This window comes from Ceratotherium simum, chromosome 31, assembly GCF_057802395.1.
Source record: "Ceratotherium simum simum isolate JZ-2026a chromosome 31, ASM5780239v1, whole genome shotgun sequence".
Classification (NCBI taxonomy): Eukaryota; Metazoa; Chordata; class Mammalia; order Perissodactyla; family Rhinocerotidae; genus Ceratotherium; species Ceratotherium simum.
The window spans coordinates 25353815-25374298 of record NC_141930.1 but is presented as its reverse complement, the minus strand read 5'-3'; the positions used below and the strand labels follow the sequence as shown (position 1 = coordinate 25374298).

General features: G+C 38.2%; 1 protein-coding gene and 1 pseudogene across 1 annotated transcript in view; one reads left to right on the top strand and one right to left on the bottom strand.

The window, feature by feature from the left end:
- The window catches only part of CA8 (carbonic anhydrase 8 (inactive)), an 88448-nt gene that overhangs the window by 51627 nt on the left and 16337 nt on the right, over positions 1-20484 (bottom strand). The gene's annotated exons all lie outside the window — the stretch shown is intronic.
- Positions 2426-19018, top strand: LOC147913045 (ubiquitin-conjugating enzyme E2 variant 2-like; annotated as a pseudogene).

The following is a 20484-nucleotide window of genomic DNA, read 5'->3' as shown; positions in this document are numbered from 1 at the left end:
TCCTGCCTGGAAGAGAAAGTAAAACCATCAGGAAGGAACTGCCTCTTCTTCCTGCAGGGACGTCCCGCCGTCCTTTCCTCTTTCCTCCCGACATGATGGCTGAGTTGTTGGTGCTCTTCTCTAGGAGTCCACATCTGCCTCTGCTCTGCTCCACTCTTCCCCTGCCCACTCGAGAGTCTTCACTTCATCAGTTCTTTACTCTCCTGAGCCTCTGACTTGATGTCTCCCTCTCTATTAGTTCCTTCTCATCATCACTTAAATATGTGTGGATTTTTCTCATCTTAACAAAAAAGCAAACACTTCTTGACCTCACATACCCTCCTACTACTTTCTCTTCACAGCAGACTTTTTCAAAAACTTATCTACATTCCCCATCACCACTTCCTCCCTGCCCTTTTCCTCCACAATACACTGAAATCCATCTCTCCTCCCCACTTTAGTGAAAATGCTCTCCCCCGTTCTCTACGAACCTTCTTCTGCTAAATCTTACCTGACTACTCTGCAGCATCTGAGACCTTGAGCATTCTTCCCAAACTGCCCCCTTCCCATGGGTTCCACGGCATCACATTCTCCAGGTTTCCTCCTCCTCAACAGCCATTTCATCTCAGGCTCCTTTACTGGTTTCCTTCCCCTGACACCCCCCAAATGGTGGCTCTATGGGGCTCCATCCTCTCACCTCTGCTCTTCTCATTGGGCATATTCTTTTTGGGTGATCTTATCCACTCCCATGTCTTCAATTACCATCTATATGACCAGAATTCCAAAATCAACATCTTTAACCAAAATCTCTGTCCTGTTTCTAGACCCCTTTACTAAACTACCTACTGAAATATTTTGAAGTTAGCATTTCATAACTGAAGTCCCTCTAGCACCCCTCAGACCTATGTGTCCCTCTTTGCTCCCAGCTCTGTTAATGGGCCCAAGCCAGAAATCTCTTCTTCATCCTTCTCCCTTACAAACAACCAAGAGCTATGTCCTGTCATTTTCTACCTCCCTAAAATCTCCCAAATCCGACCACTCAGCTTATTCCTATGAGCAATTCCTTAGTTTAGATACCCATAACCTATTGCAAGAATTACAGCCCAGGTCTCTTAACTAGTCATCACACCTCCAAAGTTGGCTTTTCAAATTCATTCTCCATCTCACAGTTACATGGTGCAAATCCGATCACATCACCCTCCTGGGAAAGTTCATCTGAGGCTTCTTATGGTCCACATAGTATAGTCCAAACTCCTTAATATACAATGCACTAAAACAATGTGTATTTCTATAATCTTTGAAAAACGTGGCAAATTTGGTTTATTATGTATTAACTGTTTCAGGTAAGCTGGTGATAACAGTTATAGTAATAAGTTCTTTTTAGTAATAAGAATGCATATAAAGCAATTTTAATTGAATTTAAAATTCAGCACTATTTCATTTCTCTGTGACATACCACTGTCAATTTTCATACTCCAACTTTATATACCTAATACATTGTCCAATAACCTAATTTTCAGGAACAATAATTTTTAAATCCAATTACAATATCCAAAATATTACAATTTACAATAAAATGCATTTTTCTGAAAACATTAAAGAAAATCCATCTTAATCTTCACTGTACCTGAAAAGGTACTTGTCTATTAACACAGCATACTCAGAGGCTTTCTCTTTTTGAATTGCAATTCTCTAGAGCAAAAATAAGAACCATTTTATTAGAAATATGAGAAGGCATATATTGGAGGGAAAATAATGGTAGTTGGTTAGAGTCTCAGCCATTACCAATGTAACCTTGGGCAACTTATCTAACACCTCTTGACTTGATTATTCAGCTGAAAAATAGATATAACATCTACCTCTAAGGGATATTTTAATGACTAAATAAGATATGGCATGTGCCTGGCACATAGATGGCCTTCATAAGCATTAATGCTGTCCCCACAATTCCCTGAGGATTGCAGTAAAATGAATCTTGCATTAACTCCGTGGCCATGAGATAATGCAAGAGACATAAAACTTTCCAACAATATAAACATCCTTACCTTCAAAATATTGTGAGAAGAGTGAACTTCAACAGGCTAAACAAATAAATGTATACACAGAGACATATGTAACAGAATTCCACCATGGAATGGAGGAATCTGCCCCGTCTCCAAGTAAGTGAAAACAGAGGAGGGCTGCCCTCATCGTAAAGACAAAAAGCTCTGTAGAAATCTACACCTATTTTTTCCCCTCAAAGTACTTCCTTATTTATATAAGTTTTGTAATTTACTTTAAAATCATAACAAACTAATCCAACTCACTTGTTGCTCAAGAGTGTTGCATAAAGAACCATTCTTCAGCAAGCTTAGCATAAACCACATCACTTCTAGTGCTAATTTAAGGGAACCTAGCTGGCCAGTGAAGAAGGCTGACATAAAAAAAAAAAGGATTCATTTGAAATATGGCGTTGGAGGAGAGCTCTAGAGACATCCTAGATTGCGAGAAAGATGAACAAGTGAGTCCTAGAGCACATGGAGCCCGAACTATCACTGGAGACAAAAATGATAAAACTGAGGCTGTCCTAATTTGGGCACATCATGAGAAGGCGGGATTCTTTGGAAAAGACAATAATGCTGGGCAAAGTAGAAGGCAGCAGGAAAAGAGGAAGACCAAATATGAGATGCAGTGACTCCACAAAGGAAGCCCTGGGCAGGAGTCTGCAGGAGCTGAGGAGGGCTGTTGAGGACAGGATACAGCAGACATCATTCATTCATAGAGGCCGGGAGTCGGAGCCGACTTGACTGCATGTTAACAGCAAATGCTTCCCTGAGATTGATGTAAGCCTTTCCTGCTAGCACTGTGCTATAGTGAACCAAATACGAATCAAATTATTTTCAAGGACATTCTAGAAAACTGGATTTTAACCACTACTGACCTAAAACACAGAGTCCAAGTTTCTTTTCAACGCTGTGACAAGGTAAAGTATCACTTTCCTTGAGTGAGGTGGAATTTGTACCAAAATAGCTTGGAAAAAAAAGGTCAGCTAGGAACAGGAAAGGCATCAATGGGTGTGAACCAGAAAAAGCACAACAATTCAGATAGGAAACGTAACCTACGTTTATATGGCAATGCACTTCAATTTCGTACAGCTCATACTGACTTAGAGGGAAAAACGTATCTAAAACGAGATGATTACATTTTATACATAATCCAAAAAGTATAATCATTAATGATGAAAGCACATTAAATGCTCAGAGGGCAGATATGGGAACACCCACCAGGAAATGAAGACTTCACTTATGCCCAATCTTGGCTACCACAGCACTGGTCAGTCTGCTCCACACCACCTCTCATTCCCCTGGTCTGCATAGTTACAGCTGTCTAATGAGTACATACCCTGCCCTACTCAACACCTTTACCACCGTGGCCATCCAAACCAGTCTCCAAAAACCTATGTAAATTCAAATAATAGGAACGAAAGTATTGTTTTCTAAAAGTCTTTACGATAGCATATTTGTTTTCGATAGATGAAATATATCAATGAGCAAACTATATTTTTATGTGTATATGTACTCATTGAGATGGACCCTTAGAAAAGCAAGAAGCTTCCTTGCTCTACAGTGACATAACTCAGAATATAATTTTGCTATCCAAAATTATTATAGACATGTATAGTTATTTTATCTTCGCTTTTATATAACACAGTATTAGATACTTTTAATTAATTTCTATTAAGCCTTTAATAGGAATGAAAGTTTAATAAAAACATTGTTTCTGTGGGAAAATGGCACCACTTTATAAGTGAGCACTTCATAGCACATTTTCAATAAGGCATTGTGATGAGGATAAAAGTGAGGACTAGCTATACTGCACAAAAATGGACAATCAATTTATAATGGCAGGCCTAATGAAAATATACTGTTATAAAAATGTAAATTAAGATCAGAGAATCCTAAAATTTATACAGAACAACAAAAGACCCCTAATAGCTACAGCAATCCTGAAAAAAAGAACAAAGCTGGAGGGATTACACTCCCCGATTTCAAAATATACTATAAAGCTATAGTATCAAAGCAGCATGGTACTGAAACAAAAGCAGACACACAGATCAACGGAACAGAATTGAGAGCCCAGAAAAAAACCCACATATGTATGGACAGCTAACTTTCAACAAAGGAGCCAAGAACATACAATAGAGAAAGTAAAGTCTCTTCAATAAATGGTGTTGGGAAAACTGGACAGCCACATGCTAAAGAATGAAAGTAGATCATTATCTTACACCGTACACAAAAATTAACTCAAAATGGATTAAAGACTTAAATGTAAGACCAGAAACCATGAAACTCACAGAAGAAAACACAGGCAGTATGCTCTTTGACATCAGTCTTAGCAGTATCTTTTTGAATATCATGTCTCCTCAGGCAAGGGAAACAAAAGAAAAAAATAAACAAATGGGACTACATCAAACTAAAAAGCTTTTGCATGGCAAAGGAAACCATCAACAAAATGAAAAGACAATCCACCAACTGGGAGAAAATACTTGCGAATCATATATCCGACAAGGGGTTGATATCCAAAATATATAAAGAACTCCTACAACTCAAAAACAAAAAAATCTAACAACCCCACCAAAAAACAGGCAGAGAATATGAACAGACATTTTTCCAAAGAAGATATATAGATAGCCAACAGGTACATGAAAAGATTTTCAACATCACTAATTATTAGGGAAATGTAAATCAAAACTACAATGAGATATCACCTCACACCCATCAGAATGGCTATTATTAAAAAGACAACAAATAGTAAGTGTTGGAGAGGACATGGGGAAAAAGGAACTGTCATACACTGCTAGAGGGAACATGAACTGGCACAGCCACCATGGAAAACAGTATGCAGGTTCCTCAAAAAATTAAATATAGAAATATGATATGATCCAGCTATTCCACTTCTGGGTATTTATCCAAAGAACAAGAAAACACTAATTCAAAAAGATATATGCACCCCTATGTTCACTGCAACATTATTCACAATAGCCAGGACTTGGAAACAACCTAAGTGCCCATCAATGGATGAATGGATAAAGAAGACGTGGTACATATACACAATGGAATACTACTCAGCCACAAAAAAGATGAAATCTTGCCATTTGTGCCAACATGGATGGACCCTGAGTGTATTATGTTAGTTAAATAAGTCAGATGAAGAAAGACAATTACCATATGACTTCACTCATATGTGGAAGATAAACAAACACATAGATACAGAGAACAGACTAGTGGTTCCCAGAGGGGAAGGGGATCAGGGGAAGGCGAAAGAAGTAAAGGGGCACACGTGTATGGCAACAGATGGCAACTAGACTTTCGGTGGTGAACATGATGAAGTCTATACCAAAGGTGAAATATAATGATGTACACCTGAAATTTACATAATGTTATAAACCAATGTGACCTCAATAAAATAAATAGAAAAAGGTTCACTCTATGCAAATGACAAATGAGAAACAGGTGCCAGATAAATTGATAAGGTCTTGAGGACATCACATATCTAAATGGGATCAGCAAACCCACTGTATTGGATATTTGTCACATTTGTAGCCACCCAGCATCTCTTGAACATCCTTCCTGTATCCTGGGAGTTTCTCATGTTTTGAGTCCACCTCCCTTTCCCATTGTCCTTTGCTTCTAGGGCACAGACGTGTGACCCAGCTCTGCCAATCAGATGCCCCTCTATCAGACTGGGGCTAAGGCAGGACTGATCCAAGAAGGGAGGGAAGGGGACTTGCTTTGTCCAGAGGTGGGGGCAATGAGGATATTGAGAAGGCAGTGGCTACAATGTAGTGCTTGAGGCCCAGAAATGGCAGTGGTGCCAACTGCAGAGTCTAACACAAAGAGGCCCGAGCAGGGGTGTCCTCATCAGATCAGTTTGCAATGCAGTTTGGACATTGTTTCTGGAACCTGAGCCCTAGCTGGGTCCTCTAGCCCTCCCAATGAAGCTACTCAACATCCTTGTGATAAACTCCTTTTCTGCTTAATCAGTAAAAAAACAAAATGTAAATTACAATGAGAAAAACAATCACCGTAGAAAATATTTATTCAGCAATTATTTACTATATTTAGCTAACATGAAACTAAAACGCCAGGTAAATTAAAAATAATTCCAGAAGAGAAATCTTGTGGAGTAAAAAGTCACTTGTTCAGATAAGCATCTAATTGGTTTAACTGGATGTTCCTTCCTTAGGCAGACACAGTTGACTTCCACCCACCATCCACGCCACTTCCGTTTCCTCTGTGCGAACAGAACCCCAGTTGCATTTAAATATCAGGAGGCCAAGTGCTTATGGGAAGGCTAGACCCCTCCTCAGCCCCACAGGGTGGATCTTGCTGATTAAGCTAAGACAATTACATATTACAGCCTTGTCATTTCCCTTGAATGACTGTTTCAGAAACCTGCATGTGCAGAAATTCCGGCCAACGACACGAGAGCTGAATTCCGCTGGAGGATAGGGGTGAGGAAGACCTCTAGGAAAACATTTCCTAATTCTTAAAAAAAGATTCCTAAAACTGGTAACAGCATGGATTAGTGCAACCATTTTGGTTAACTACTTGGCAGTATCCACGAGAGCTGATCTCTACCTACCCTATAACCCAGGCTACACTTCTAAGTATATGTTCACCAAAAAGCTAGACTATTCAAAGAAGCTCTATTCCAACAGACCAGATCGGAATACAATCCAAATACCTATCAACAGTAGAAAAAATATATTGTGGAAAATTCACATAATGAAATATTATACATGAAAACAAACAAACAAAAAGTACACACCACAATGTAGATGAATCTTTAAACAGAAGGCTGAATGAATAAAAGCTAGGCATGCAATAACACATGCTGTATGATTCAATTTTTATAAAGTCCCAAAACAGGCAAAACTTATCTATGACGTTAGAAGTCAAGATCATGGTATGGAACGGCCATGATGGGAGGTTCTGGGATATTGGTTCTGCTTCTGTTTATTAATCTGAATGCTGGTTTCACAGGTATGTTCACTTTGTGAAAATGCAATGAATTGTACACTTGTGATTTGGGCCCTTTTCTATATGTTACTTATCTATAAAAATTTTACTTTAAAAAATAGAGATGGCACCAAAAGCACAACCGATAGGAGAAAAAACTGATACATTAGACTTCATCCAAATCAAAAACTTTTCGACTTCAAGCAACACCGTCAAGAAAGTGAAGAGACAACCCACAGAATGACGGAAAGTATTTTCAAATCGTGTCTGATAAAGTACTTGTATCTAGAATAGACAAAGAATTCATACAACTCAATAATAAGACAAATAACTCAATTTTTTTAAACGAGCAAAAGATTTGAATAGAAAGATACATGAACAGCCAATAAGCACAAGAAAAGATGCTCAACATGATTATTCATCAGGAAAATGCAAATCAAAACCATAATGAGATACTACTTCAAAACCACTAGAATGGCTATAATCAAAAAGATAGACAATAACAAGTATGGGCCAAGATGTGGAAAAATTGAGACCCTCATACACTGCTGGTGGGAATGTAAAATGGAGCAGCCACTTTGGAAAACAAATTGGCAATTCGTAAAATATTAAATAAAGGGTTGCCATAGACCCAGCAATTCCACACCTACATATATACTCAAGAGAAATGAAAATATACGTCCAGGGCCGGCCCTGTGGCTTGGTGGTTAAGTGCGCGCGCTGCAATGCTGGTGGCCCGGGTTCGGATCCCGGGTGCGCATCGAGGCACCACTTCTCCCTCCATCCTGAGGCCGAGTCCCACATACAGCAACTAGAAGGATGTGCAGCTATGACATACAACTATCTACTGGGGCTTTGGGGGGAAAAAATAAAATAAATAAAATCTTTAAAAAAAAAAAAAAGAAAATATACGTCCACACAAAAACTTGTACGCAAATGTTCATAGCCACATTATTCATAATAGCCAAAAGTGGAAACAAACCAAATATCCATCAACTGATGAGTAGATTTACAAAACATTGTATATCCATACAATGGAATACCCTCCAGCAATAAAAGGTAATGAAGTACCGATACCAGTTACAACATGGATGAATGTACACTGAAAACTTTATGCTAAGTCAAAGAAGACAGTCACAACAGACCCCACATTGCATAATTCTGTTTATATGATATGTCTAGAATATGAAAACCTATAGAGACAGGAAACAGATTAGTGGTTGCCTAGGGCTGGGGGGAGAGGCGCTGGGGAATAACTTGTTTCTTTTTGGGGTGACGAAAGTGTTCTAAAATTAAATTGCGGTGATGGTTGCACAACACTGTAAATATACTAAAGCCATTGATTTGTACACTTTAAATGGGTGAATGTTATGGTATGTAAATTATATCTGAATAAAGCTGTTTTTTTAATGCCACAGAATAAAGTCTCTCCTCTTACAACCTTTAACCATTAATTTGTGAGGATTTGATGCTTAGAGGTGATACAGCCATCTTGCAACCATGAGTGGGCTAATCAAAAGAAAAAAGCCAAACTCCTGAAGTGGCTTAGCAGAAAAACAGAAAGAAACTGGCCCTTGGAAATACAGCTGAGCAGCTGAATTAACCAAGCCTAGAACTGCCCTTTGGGGCTTCTTGTAATGTGTCTTGCAATAATAAGAAAGATTTCCTATTATTTCTTGCTTGTGTCTTCCATTACTTGCCTGAAACCAAGGCACTCCTATAAAAGAAATGTAGGATGCTAAGCAAAAGCATTCCATTAGTTTCTTAAATAAAATCTTTTGGAGGTACGCATAGCGTAAATAACAATGAATAAAAGACAAATTTAATTACAATCCAAATTTGGGCTTCTGATAGACAAAATGTAACATTTCTTGAAAATAAAGTTGTATCTAAGAATAGACAAAAGTGAGTCAAGCTTTTTGCTCTGATACAGAGCTTTTCACAGAAATATTCTATAGGCATTTTCTGTATTATTATTTTATAATGCTCTGAGAAATAAAGACATGCAGAATGTAAAGCAGTTATCAATGAGCATAAAATGTACAATCAGCTAAGGCAATCTTAGGAGTATAAATCTAATTCTAAATCTCTTATATTCACATTAATATTTCTTAATAATAAGCAGTGGATTTTATTATTAGTTTATTATTGAGGTGGGTAGCTTAGTAAATTTCAAGAATGGATTAACTATTGATGTGGATAAGGATAACATGCTACTATTATAGCTGCAATCATAATATGTAAACTAAGGGCATAAAATAGCCATTATCTAGGATCAGGAATATAATTTCCCCTTGGTAAAACACTGCATGATCAGACTTAGTCAGGAACATTACATATTCCTGTGACAGCAATAAGCATTGGTGATGGGATACCAAATTAAATTGTGACAGTGGGCCGGCCCTGTGGCTTGGTGGTTAAGTGCGCGCGCTGCAATGCTGGTGGCCCGGGTTCGGATCCCGGGTGCGCATCGAGGCACCACTTCTCCGTCCATCCTGAGGCCGAGTCCCACATACAGCAACTAGAAGGATGTGCAGCTATGACATACAACTATCTACTGGGGCTTTGGGGGGAAAAAATTAAATAAATAAAATCTTTAAATTGTGACAGTTATCCCATGACACTGGATGCAGAAAAGATACTGTGTGCTCTTTTATTAACTCATTTACCTAGAGCCAGGTTTAAATAGATACATAAGTAAATAACATCAGGTGCTGCAATAAATCCTGGCCTGTGACTTCTCTTCTGAGTTACAGATCTGCATTTCCAGCCCCTTCCTGGGCATTTCCACTTGGACGAATGGGAACCGTCAAATCCAAAACATATCAAAGTATACACCACAATTTTCCACCAAAACAGCCCCCCTTCTGGCATTCCTTAAGAGCTCCACTATTCTTCCAGTTACCGAGGCTCAATCCCAGAGGAGTCAGACTCCTCTTTTCCCAAAATCTCCAAACAAACTATCAAAGCCCTCAGGAAGTTCTGAATTTCTCTCCCCACATGGTTTCTAACACTCCCTTCTTTTTCTCTGTCAAGGCCATCATCCCAGTTGACATCATCTGAACATCATGCCTGGTTTTTAAGATGATTTTTTAAAGGGCATCACCTCTTCTGATCAACGAAGTTGATTCCATTTCACTAGAAGGAAAGTTTTAGAAGGGAAGCGGTTTTTGCATATTTTGTTATTGGTGTGTTCCCAGTACCTAAAACTGCCTGGAACATACATAGCAGGTGCTCAATAGATATTTTGTGAATGAATGAAAAATTCATAACTGTGAAATATAGAACAGTGATCCCCATTTCTCTTAGTAAAATACTACATATACATCATACATCTGGCCAACGAAAAGCATCTTGATGGAAACCTAACATTCAAGAGCTTCCATTCTTTGTCCCCAGCCTGCCATTCTAAATTTATCTCCAGCTACTTAATTCCTAAACTCTAGCTAGAATAGATTACTATAAAATCTATTTATATGCTATATTTATATGTTTATACACAGACAGTACATATGTATAAATAACTATATATATTTATTAAATTGCTATGAAATGCTATGGAGAAAAATTAGACAAGAGAGACATGGACTGCAAGCAGTTAGCCTCACTGATTATTTGACATTTGAATAGAGACCCAAAGGTGCTGAAGGAGCAAGCCGTGTGGCTCTCTAGGGGGAGAATATTCCAGAAAAAGTCCCCCAGGCGGGAGAAGGACATCTCTGTTCCACTGACTTCCTCAGCACCTGGTATTATGCCTAGAACTTTCCCATCTATTCTTTCACCCACTTGTTTATATTTATTTAAAGCCTACTATAGCCCAGGAACTGAAATTCTATTAGCAGTCAAACCAAATATACAAACATGAAAATTCCTAGAATCTATCTTTCAGTTTAATTACATAAAAATCTCTACCAATCTCCAATTCAGCATGACCACGGTTGACCTTGACATCCTTCCTCCAATTCTCTCCCTCCTGGCATCCCCATGTCATTTCACAACGCACAGAGCCCCCAAGGCTCCTGCTCAAAATCTCCATCCATTTGTGACAAGCATAACACTATGTGCCTGCTTCCTGAATATCATTCCAAAAAAATAATAGTCTTTGATCAGCCCAATTTCACACCTACTATCTTTCCAAAGTCCCCCAAAAAGAGGGAGAGGAAGGCAAAGTCATCTGCCATTCTCTCAAATCTTTGTCCCCACAGGATTCAATATTTGTTCAATATGAGATACAACCTACATGTTTCTGACATTAGACTCAAACAACCAAGGATTATTCTTCTCACAGAGAGGGCTCAAATGTAACCAGAGTCAAGAAGCCAGAAGTCTAGTTCTCCGGAGGCTTTCAGCTCACCTGGATCCATGATGCCAATATGACAAATTCTAATAATCTAAAATCAAATTCTGTGTTACTTGCACAAATACGGATTTCATACTAAATTCAAAATAAAGTCTCTACTAAAATTAAGCTATTTATAAATGTAAATATCCATGTAATTTGATGTATCTTCATTTGTTGCTTTCACAGTCATTATCTTTTCTATTTCTGCCACTTTCTTTAATCTTTAACATACAGAAACTTATGAGAGCCATCAGGCACACTGACAGGATATGGACATCTATGTTGAAAAATACATGGGCCACGGGAAGGGTGTGACTGAAGAGAGACACTCTGGGAACAGCAATTGACAAGAGCAAGCTGTATCAAGTCCAAGGAGCACAGATATCAAAAAAAATCCCCTCAATTGGGCCGGCCCTGTGGCTTGGTGGTTAAGTGCGTGCACTGCAATGCTGGTGGCCCGGGTTCGGATCCCGGGTGCGCATCGAGGCACCGCTTCTCCGTCCATCTTGAGGCCGAGTCCCGCATACAGCAACTAGAAGGATGTGCAGCTACGACATACAACTATCTACTGGGGCTTTGGGGGGAAAAAATAAAATAAATAAAATCTTTAAAAAAAAAAAATCCCCTCAAAAAACAACACCCAAGAGGAGAGGTTCTGCGGGGTGTTGTCTAGGAAACCCAGGCAGAAATTCACATTACCCTGTGAAGATGAATAAATTCAGACCACTAGACTAAAACGAGGGCATGAAAATTCCACAGTGGAAAATGTTTTCTCTTGAGAACACAAATCAACTCCAATTAACAATAAATAAAAACTAAAATCTAGTTAATCCTTAGTTTAATTCACTCCTCTGTTGTGTGGAGAAAGATTAGCATTGCTCTAATTAAGACTCAAATTATATAAGGCTTAGTATCATAGCTTCAAATATTTTTATCTCTTCACTCTCCCTATAGCTAAGGGCATCTTCACAACTTTTCAAAGAACTGCAACCCCAACTACTGTTGTTTTTTAACTAATTTGAGAGTGTTCTGGGATTAAAAACAATATGGATAGTAATTGCGTAAAGTGACGCTTGTTAAAATAGTATCATTTATTAATCCAAATTCATCAGCTTCTCCCCACCGTAGTACCTCACTTTCTGACTCCCTTTGTTTCCTACTAATTGTCCCATCACTATTCCAATTACTCAAGTTCCATCTCTCAGCATCATACTGGCCTTTTCTCATTCCTCATCAAGCCCTATCCATTTGTCCCATACCACTTTCTCGCATCCAGCTCTTCTTTTTCCACGTCATTTTTATCCAGCAAACTCCTACTCAATCATCAAGGCCCAGCTCCAACATCCACTCCTTTCCACAGTTTTCTTGAGCCCAGTAGAAATCAATTATTCTGTGATGTGTGTCCCTTTATATTTCGTCCTCTAAAAGCTTTTTCACATACAATAGCCATTTTTTTTTTTAAAAGATTTTATTTATTCATGTTTTTCCCCCCAAAGCCCCAGTAGATAGTTGTATGTCGTAGGTTCACATCCTTCTAGTTGCTGTATGTGGGACTCGGCCTCGCGTTGGACGGAGAAGTGGTGCCTTGGGGCGCGCCCGGGATCCGAACCCGGGCCGCCAGCATCAGAGCGCACGCACTTAACCGCTAAGCCACGGAGCCGGCCCTACAATAGCCATTTTTTAATAGGTCTGTTACCCCACTGGGAATGTGAACTTCTTCTAGATCTAGATTATTTCTCATTTATTGACAAATGCTCAGCACCAACCACAGAAGCAAATACACAGTACTTGCTTCCTGTGTTTTTAATTGATTTACACTGTCACTTAACTTTCCGATCATTATCTTTTCACGTTTGTCTTAATTCCCCTTCTTCCAACCAGACTGTGGAATCATTAGAAACAAATGCTGTTTTCCTACATTTTGGATTTCTTACAGGGTTTGCCTTTAAATACAGATATTTAACAAAAGTTTGTTAACTGAATGGAATCCACCACTCCATCTTGCCTCTCTAACAGACTCAAAATTCAGTAATCTTTCTTTTCTCATTTGCTCACGGGGAAAACAGCCTCTGGAAGAGAGAGAGCTACAAAGAAAGCAGCCCATTGGAGCTCAGCTGAGGAAAAGGTAACAGACATTACTAATGGTACAGGCTTTATTCCACTGTGAACCAAGCCACTGACGGAACGTAGTCAAGCTCTTGAATACAGTCAAGCTCTAGATTAATCAGAAAACAGCAAGATTGGGAACACAGTTAAGGCATGTCAGGGCTGATAAGTTAATTAGGAACAATGGCCGCTGATAAAAATCTATAATATTTGTTCTCCATAACAAGGATAATAAGGATATTTGTTTTTAAAAATTATTGCAAAATATTTCCAGCACCATACAACCCAAATTCATAATAGGATTGATGATTTAAGCCCTGGACCCAGGCCAGAATTTTTGACAAGTGAAACATCCCTAAACCACACTTAGTTGTATCTTTGGTTTAAACAATTGGCCTAAGCCAAGAGGGTCAATTGGGCAAAAACCCATCCAAGTAAATTAGAAAGAAGGAAAAAATTAAATCCTACACATGCTTCAAAATCTTTATTCACCCCACCCCTCAACTCCTTCTAGAAAGTGGAAAACTGTGTGACGATCTTAGGTACAATGGAGCAGCAAGCAAAAAGGGACGTGGTCCCAGATGGTAAACAGATGCAGAACAAAAACCTGCGATAAAAGGAAACGGGACTTCCTTCACTGATTCCCAGATGTGCTTGGTCTCCTGCTAGTGTCCTGTGCCATAGAATTTTAAAGGGTACGTAGGAGAATTTTGAAGAGTTGGTCTTATTAACAGGAAATGCCTGTTCCCTGTTCCTGGTTCCTATAAAGAGGGATTTTCCCTAAACAAGATAAGCCTTCCCCCCCATTCCTTCAACTAACTCCTCCCTCTTTTTTTCTTCTTTTGAAATTTGAGCTGCCCTTAGAGAGCAGGCTAATAAACCTTACCTAGGACCTCATCCCCTTTCCCTCTCCTCTCCCCCCACTGCCCATAACCGAGTAGGCAGACCCTTTCCTCTCTCACTCTATGTCTCCTATGTAGTTCTCTCCACAATAGAGGTGATGTTTTGTTCTCCACCTGACGTCTCTAATAATGCCTTGTTTCCTAATTTGTTCAGAACTCAGGCTAGGGAGAAGGGATCTCGTTATGGGATCTCCTCAGAGAACTCACAAATTTATAAAGCTCACCAAGGAATATGCATGGGAAGTGCATTAATTCTGAAATCAAATAAATTGGTTCCACTGAATAAACTCTCTCACCCAGAGCTCTAAGTGATTCGTTAAGCTGGGTTTAGAGAATGTACTTGCCTTTGGGTTCCTAAGGGAAACATTAATTGATGCAAAAGGTCCATCTTTCATTTTATCAGGTCTTACAAGCATAAATGTCTTCCTTCTATACTTAATGTTTATATTCAACAGTTTAAAATCTGGATTTCTTGTTTTCTATCCTTTTCAAGGCTTCTTAAAAAACACAAAACAACTATATTGTCCTAAGTTACAACATTTACATCCAATACAGCTAATTATGCCCTTAAAATGCTTTTATAAAGCACTTTAAGTGAATATCAGATTGTGTTTAATAACAATATTTTCCACCACTATATGAGATATTCAGTCTAAGTACCTCCTATAATATTACACTACCAATTTTTATAGCCTCTCTCTAAATTTCATAAGGGTGAGTACAACTGTATTAGCTTTAAGGACCAATGAAAGAACTGAGGTTCAGACAACTACACGAAGTCCAATAGCAAATGCCATGGTGAATGAATCAGAGTGTAGCTCTCCCCGACTAATAATTTACATCAGCAGAGCAAGCTGCCTTCTAGGGAACCATGGCACCAAAAAGTCCAGTTTCCCATAGGATGCATGGTATGATGTTTTAATATTCCATAAGGAGTTTGTGTTGTGTTGAGCTCTAAGAAGCTAAAACAAAAAATGTATTCAAGCACAGCAAAGCAGTGGCCAGGGCACAATTACCTTACTAACATCACTGTGCCATTTTAAGCTGTCATTCTTAAATACAAATACAGACAGATAGATAGGTAGATAGACAGACAGACAGACAGTTTTTATACTGGTTAAGATTTTACGGAGTAAAAAAATTTCTTAACAACCTTCTATTCATTTAGAAGTTTTATCTTACTCTTAATCAACTATCTCACCCAGGAAATATTTACTTGATTTTCACTATGAAATAAGCTGATAATATAAATTCTACTGCATATGCATGCATAATAATCATAAAAAGATGTGTCAGGAAAAATAACCAGAAAATGTCATATCGACTAGATTTGTAAATGAAAATATACTCAACTAAAGGAGTCTTAAAGAAAAACAAAAAAGACTTCAAACTTTTTTCTCCATTCATATTCTCTGCATTTCTTGTTTGTAGTAACAAAATTCCCCCTGAGGACATTTTCACTAGATTTTTATCATCATAACCACATTCCCTGTTTGATTTCCTCCCATCTTTTCCTAATAATGGGAAATACATACTGAAGAGTTTACTCTCTGTCAGCCTCTGAGCTAGTTTCTAGCCCTTTTTATAGACAGGAACATAAAGGCTGTGAGAGCTTTCCTAGCCCGCCCAAGGTTGCAGAGCTCAGATTTAAATCCTGGTTTTTCTGACTCCGGATCCTAAACTCTTTCAACTACACCCATCTGACTCCCTCCCACACAGTCCCCTGTTCATCGACGCAACAGCACTGGTCCCATGTTCTCTGGCAGCTTCCCAGAACCTAGACCCTTCTTAACTCTTCCCCACCAGCAATGCTTTCCCATCCTGTGTCTCACTGATTCTAATTTTGTAACAAGGTTATATCTAGCACAGTGCCTTTCACATACTAAATATTTTGTTTGGTTGACAATCATTTACACGTCAAATAACACATTTGCTTTCTCATAAATGTCTTCAAAATCTTCCTCTAATTAGCTCCTAATGGCCAAATTTACATACTGCACAGACGGGGTAGAGGGAGTGAGGCCCTTTCAGTGCCACAGAAACACTCAATTATATCTTCTAAACACTCATCAATTTAAGGGGGGAGGAGACAAATCACACCCTGCATTTGAACTACTCCAATGTAATTAAAGCTCTATGAGTTCTCTACTGCACTCACTGCTGTGGCCCCAGCACCTAGCCCAGGGCCCAAACAGTAGGTTCCCAAGAAATACTTGTTGATTGGAGGGATGGATGGATGGATGGATGCACGGACAGATGGACGAATGGAAGAATGGGTAGAAATGACTTATTTTAAAGATGGACACTTGGTTATGGACTATATATTTAAATCAGAGTCTCTTTATTATCTGAAGGCATACTAAGAGGAGATGTATTTTACTGTAAATTTAGATCGGTTAGAACCCAATTTAAAATATTTTCTAACTGCAGCAAGTCTATAACCACCTACAAATTAATTATATATCACATTCATTTATAGGTACTAATTTTTCATTTTGTACAAATTTGTCTTATATCATAAAATCAGCTACAATATAAATGCTTCTTTCAAATTTAGTTCGCCAAAAAACCTTTTATACATCTTCAAACAAAGACAAAGAATAGTCCATTAAAAGAAATACTTACAAATGCAAAATCAAAGGTAGGTTCAAAGTGACTACTCAAAGGTCAGGTTGCCTTACACACTTCTCTTTCTAAGTGGGAATCACGCCACATCATGTGGTACGGCTGAAAGAACATTTCTGTTTGTTCAACACTAATTTATTTTCTACTCAGTGAACTGTGAGGTTTCTGCACTAAATACGTTTTAATAAATGAAAAAATAAACATGCTGAATCAAAGCGGGAACCATGAATTTTATGGAGTAAAAATGCAAGTGTTCATTAGAATTCAGGAAACATAAAATTTGTTTTTATTTATTTTAATCCACTGTGCAAGGGAGTTTCTGCAATAATGACCACTGAAGAGACCGTAGCACAAGGTTCAAATTCCTTCATCTATTTATCTGTGATGCTCAATCTGCTAGCGCTATGGAAGAGTCCAGGATGCCAAATCATAATAACCATAATAAATCATTATATTTAGAGACAAGATGTTCCTTTTTCTGGTCAAAATAACAAAACTTCCCAGAGAAGCGAACACTCAAATTTCAAATTGTTTCCTTTAGTATCAGTCTTAACACCTCTTAATGGCAAGCTTTCTTTTCTTCCCATAAAGCAACCTCAATCCAAAGTACTAACTATCGTTGCAAACAAAATCTCAAGCTAGAGTTGATTTTCCCAGTAAGAATTGGCTTTGGAAGGTGAAAGATTGTTGTGTTGTCTCTTTCAATCTAAACCATTAGAGAAAAGACCAATAGCAAAGGATAATTCTTTCTTAAATGGAATATTGAACTTAAATATACTCTTCTTCATCCAGGCCATACATTATGGTTTCCTGTAAGTTGCCCTGTGATCCTTAACTTTTCAGAGCCTCAGAGTTCCGCTACGTTAAACAGGAGTGTGGACCAGGTGGTCTCTAAAGTTCCTTTTAAAAATAAATTCTTTAATTACATATCTTACATGTGTAATCCTCATCATGTTCTGTCTCACTGAAGTCATCCTATTACATTTCCTTGGAAAGTCAATGGAAGTGTCTATTTTGGAAGAGATTCACAAACATGAAGCTCTCCTTCATGGAAGTAAAATAACTTGAAAAGATTATCATTTCACTAACAACAGGCAAATTACTCCTGCTATCTCTTCAGAGTAGTAAAATAAATGAATAAAAATAAATGTCTTTCTGTCAGGTGAATATGCAAATAACTAGGGAGGCAGCAACCCCAAAAGCCAGGTCATTTTTACTAAAAGAACACTTAAGTAGTAGACATTACTACTTGTCTGAAAAGAAAAGAAAAAATGTAGGGTACCTGGAGACCTGGGGTACTGGGGGGATGGGATATAATGTTCAGGATTGGCACTATATTATGAGATATATTCTTCATAATGTTTTATTGGCCTATTTTGCAACCAAGGCCTGGACTCTTTACAATTAAAGAATCTTGCTCTGCACAATGAAACTCCCTTTTTTTTTTCTATTTACCTAATGTACTCAACTTTCCATAAACAGCTGGTATGTGGCGCAATTATCAATGAGCCCTTTCGGAGCACACAGAGCAATAGCTGCTCAGGCAATAAGACAGTTAGTAATGTTCTTATCTGGAAAAAGTAAAACTTAGCCATGCTGTTGGTCTCCCCATCCTCTAATTTTTTTTTAATTTTACTGATCCAGCATAAAATCTAAATGCCTGGGATACTCTCCCATAGAAGTATGAAAGTAGCGATTCATGTGTAAAGATTAATGATATTTACCAAGAGTTATACAGACCATAGAGTTAGGCTAACTTGAAGTGGCAAAGAAGATAACAGTCTCCACAGACAAATGATGAAAAGAGAATATAGAGCCTGAAAGTTGAATGTGAACCTAAATACCTAGAAGTTCCTCCATCCGTTAGATTTGTAACAAAAATTAATATGAATGGAATAAATAATTCTACTGGAATAGTGGACACATGGCATATACCAGAGTTAGCAAAATGGCAAAATTCATACAGCTTCAAAGATGGACTCCAAGAGCTAAGACATCTAATGACATTGAAAGAAAATATGAAGTTTCCACAGCCACCAGAAGGACAAACATATAGGAATTAATTTGTTTGGATCTCAAACTTGTCTTAAATCAACAACCTTCCACTCAAGTGCTGTCTTGATTAAACATCACAATGCAAAATACTCACACTTTAAGTAAAAGAACTACAGCTGGTAGACGTGACCCAGAAATTTCTAAGAATATAGTTAATACATGCAAACCATTATGTTTTCAGAGAACAGGAAGAAAAATGCAGCACAATTTTTTTTCTCTTGTTAAGCACTATCATGTAAGCATAAACCTGGAGTATTCATAATAGAATTCAGGTTTACAAGAAGAAAGCAAGGCGAGAAATGTCAGATAGCCATGGAAGCAGGCGTATTTCTGAAAACTAAAAATCTCAAGAAGGAAAAACAGAAATGGTATGCTTTATTCATCTTGCTTAGCAAGACAGCTGTAGTTTAAATTGTTAAAAGGCCCAAATGGTGTTAATTTTTGAAGCAATGTGGTTGCTGGCAACTAGCAGTATCAGCAATATATTCAGGATTGTTTTTATGTCTGCATTTACAAGTCAAGAGGGGAGGTTGATGAATTTCCATTAAAAGCCATTCCTGCATTACATGTAACAGACATGGTAAATATCTGTTTACGGTGTTTGTTTAATAAACCGTCCATTTAAGTGAAATCAACAAAAAGGAAATATATAGACATATGTGATTTGGAGATTAAAGTTAATTGTAAAATGTAAACAAAATATGGAAAGCGTCCTCAAAAAAATATTTTTTTAATTATGTACCCAACAGGTTCCCTGGTTCCCTCACTTGCCTCTGTCCTGTTGGCCATGCCCTTGTGTTCAAGGTGGCCCTTGATGGCAGCTCAGGACCAGAGGATTAGTGGCAAGTTATCTACCTAACTCTCCACATTAGCATCTCACTCCCACTCCTGGACTAGTCCATGTGGAGCCCTCTCTTCTCTCTTTCACCTCTCCTCCTTAAAACCCAGCTCACTATTCACGGCCTCCATTTTAAAAAAAATTAAAAACCTGGCTTGCAGACATCTCCCTCTAATTCTGCACACCCACAGCATTCATGCGCTCAACAGGATGGAGCACTAAACAAACATCAGATGCCTGATACAAGTATTTTCTCTAGGATTGGATCAGGGATAATCTGGGATAACCAAGAACATAAATATCATCCATCACCTATTTTGGAAAAATTACAGTCAGTAATTCCATTATCCTAAATATAAACATTTCTGCAGAAACAGAGACTCACTACGAGAATTTACCCTTCACTCAAAACAAACCATTACCTGTGCTTAACGGACCAGAGCAGTTAAAACGCCACCAAGTAGCAGGACCAATCTGAACATTTGGTCCGGAAATTCTATTTGACTGCAGAGCAAAGAGCACACATCACTGGCTCACCTAATCTCATTAAACGCTCCCAAGGCAGTAAATTCTGTGTCTCACAGCAAAGCCGCTGAATTCCCATCCAGAAGTTGTTGCCTATCCAATTATTTCCAG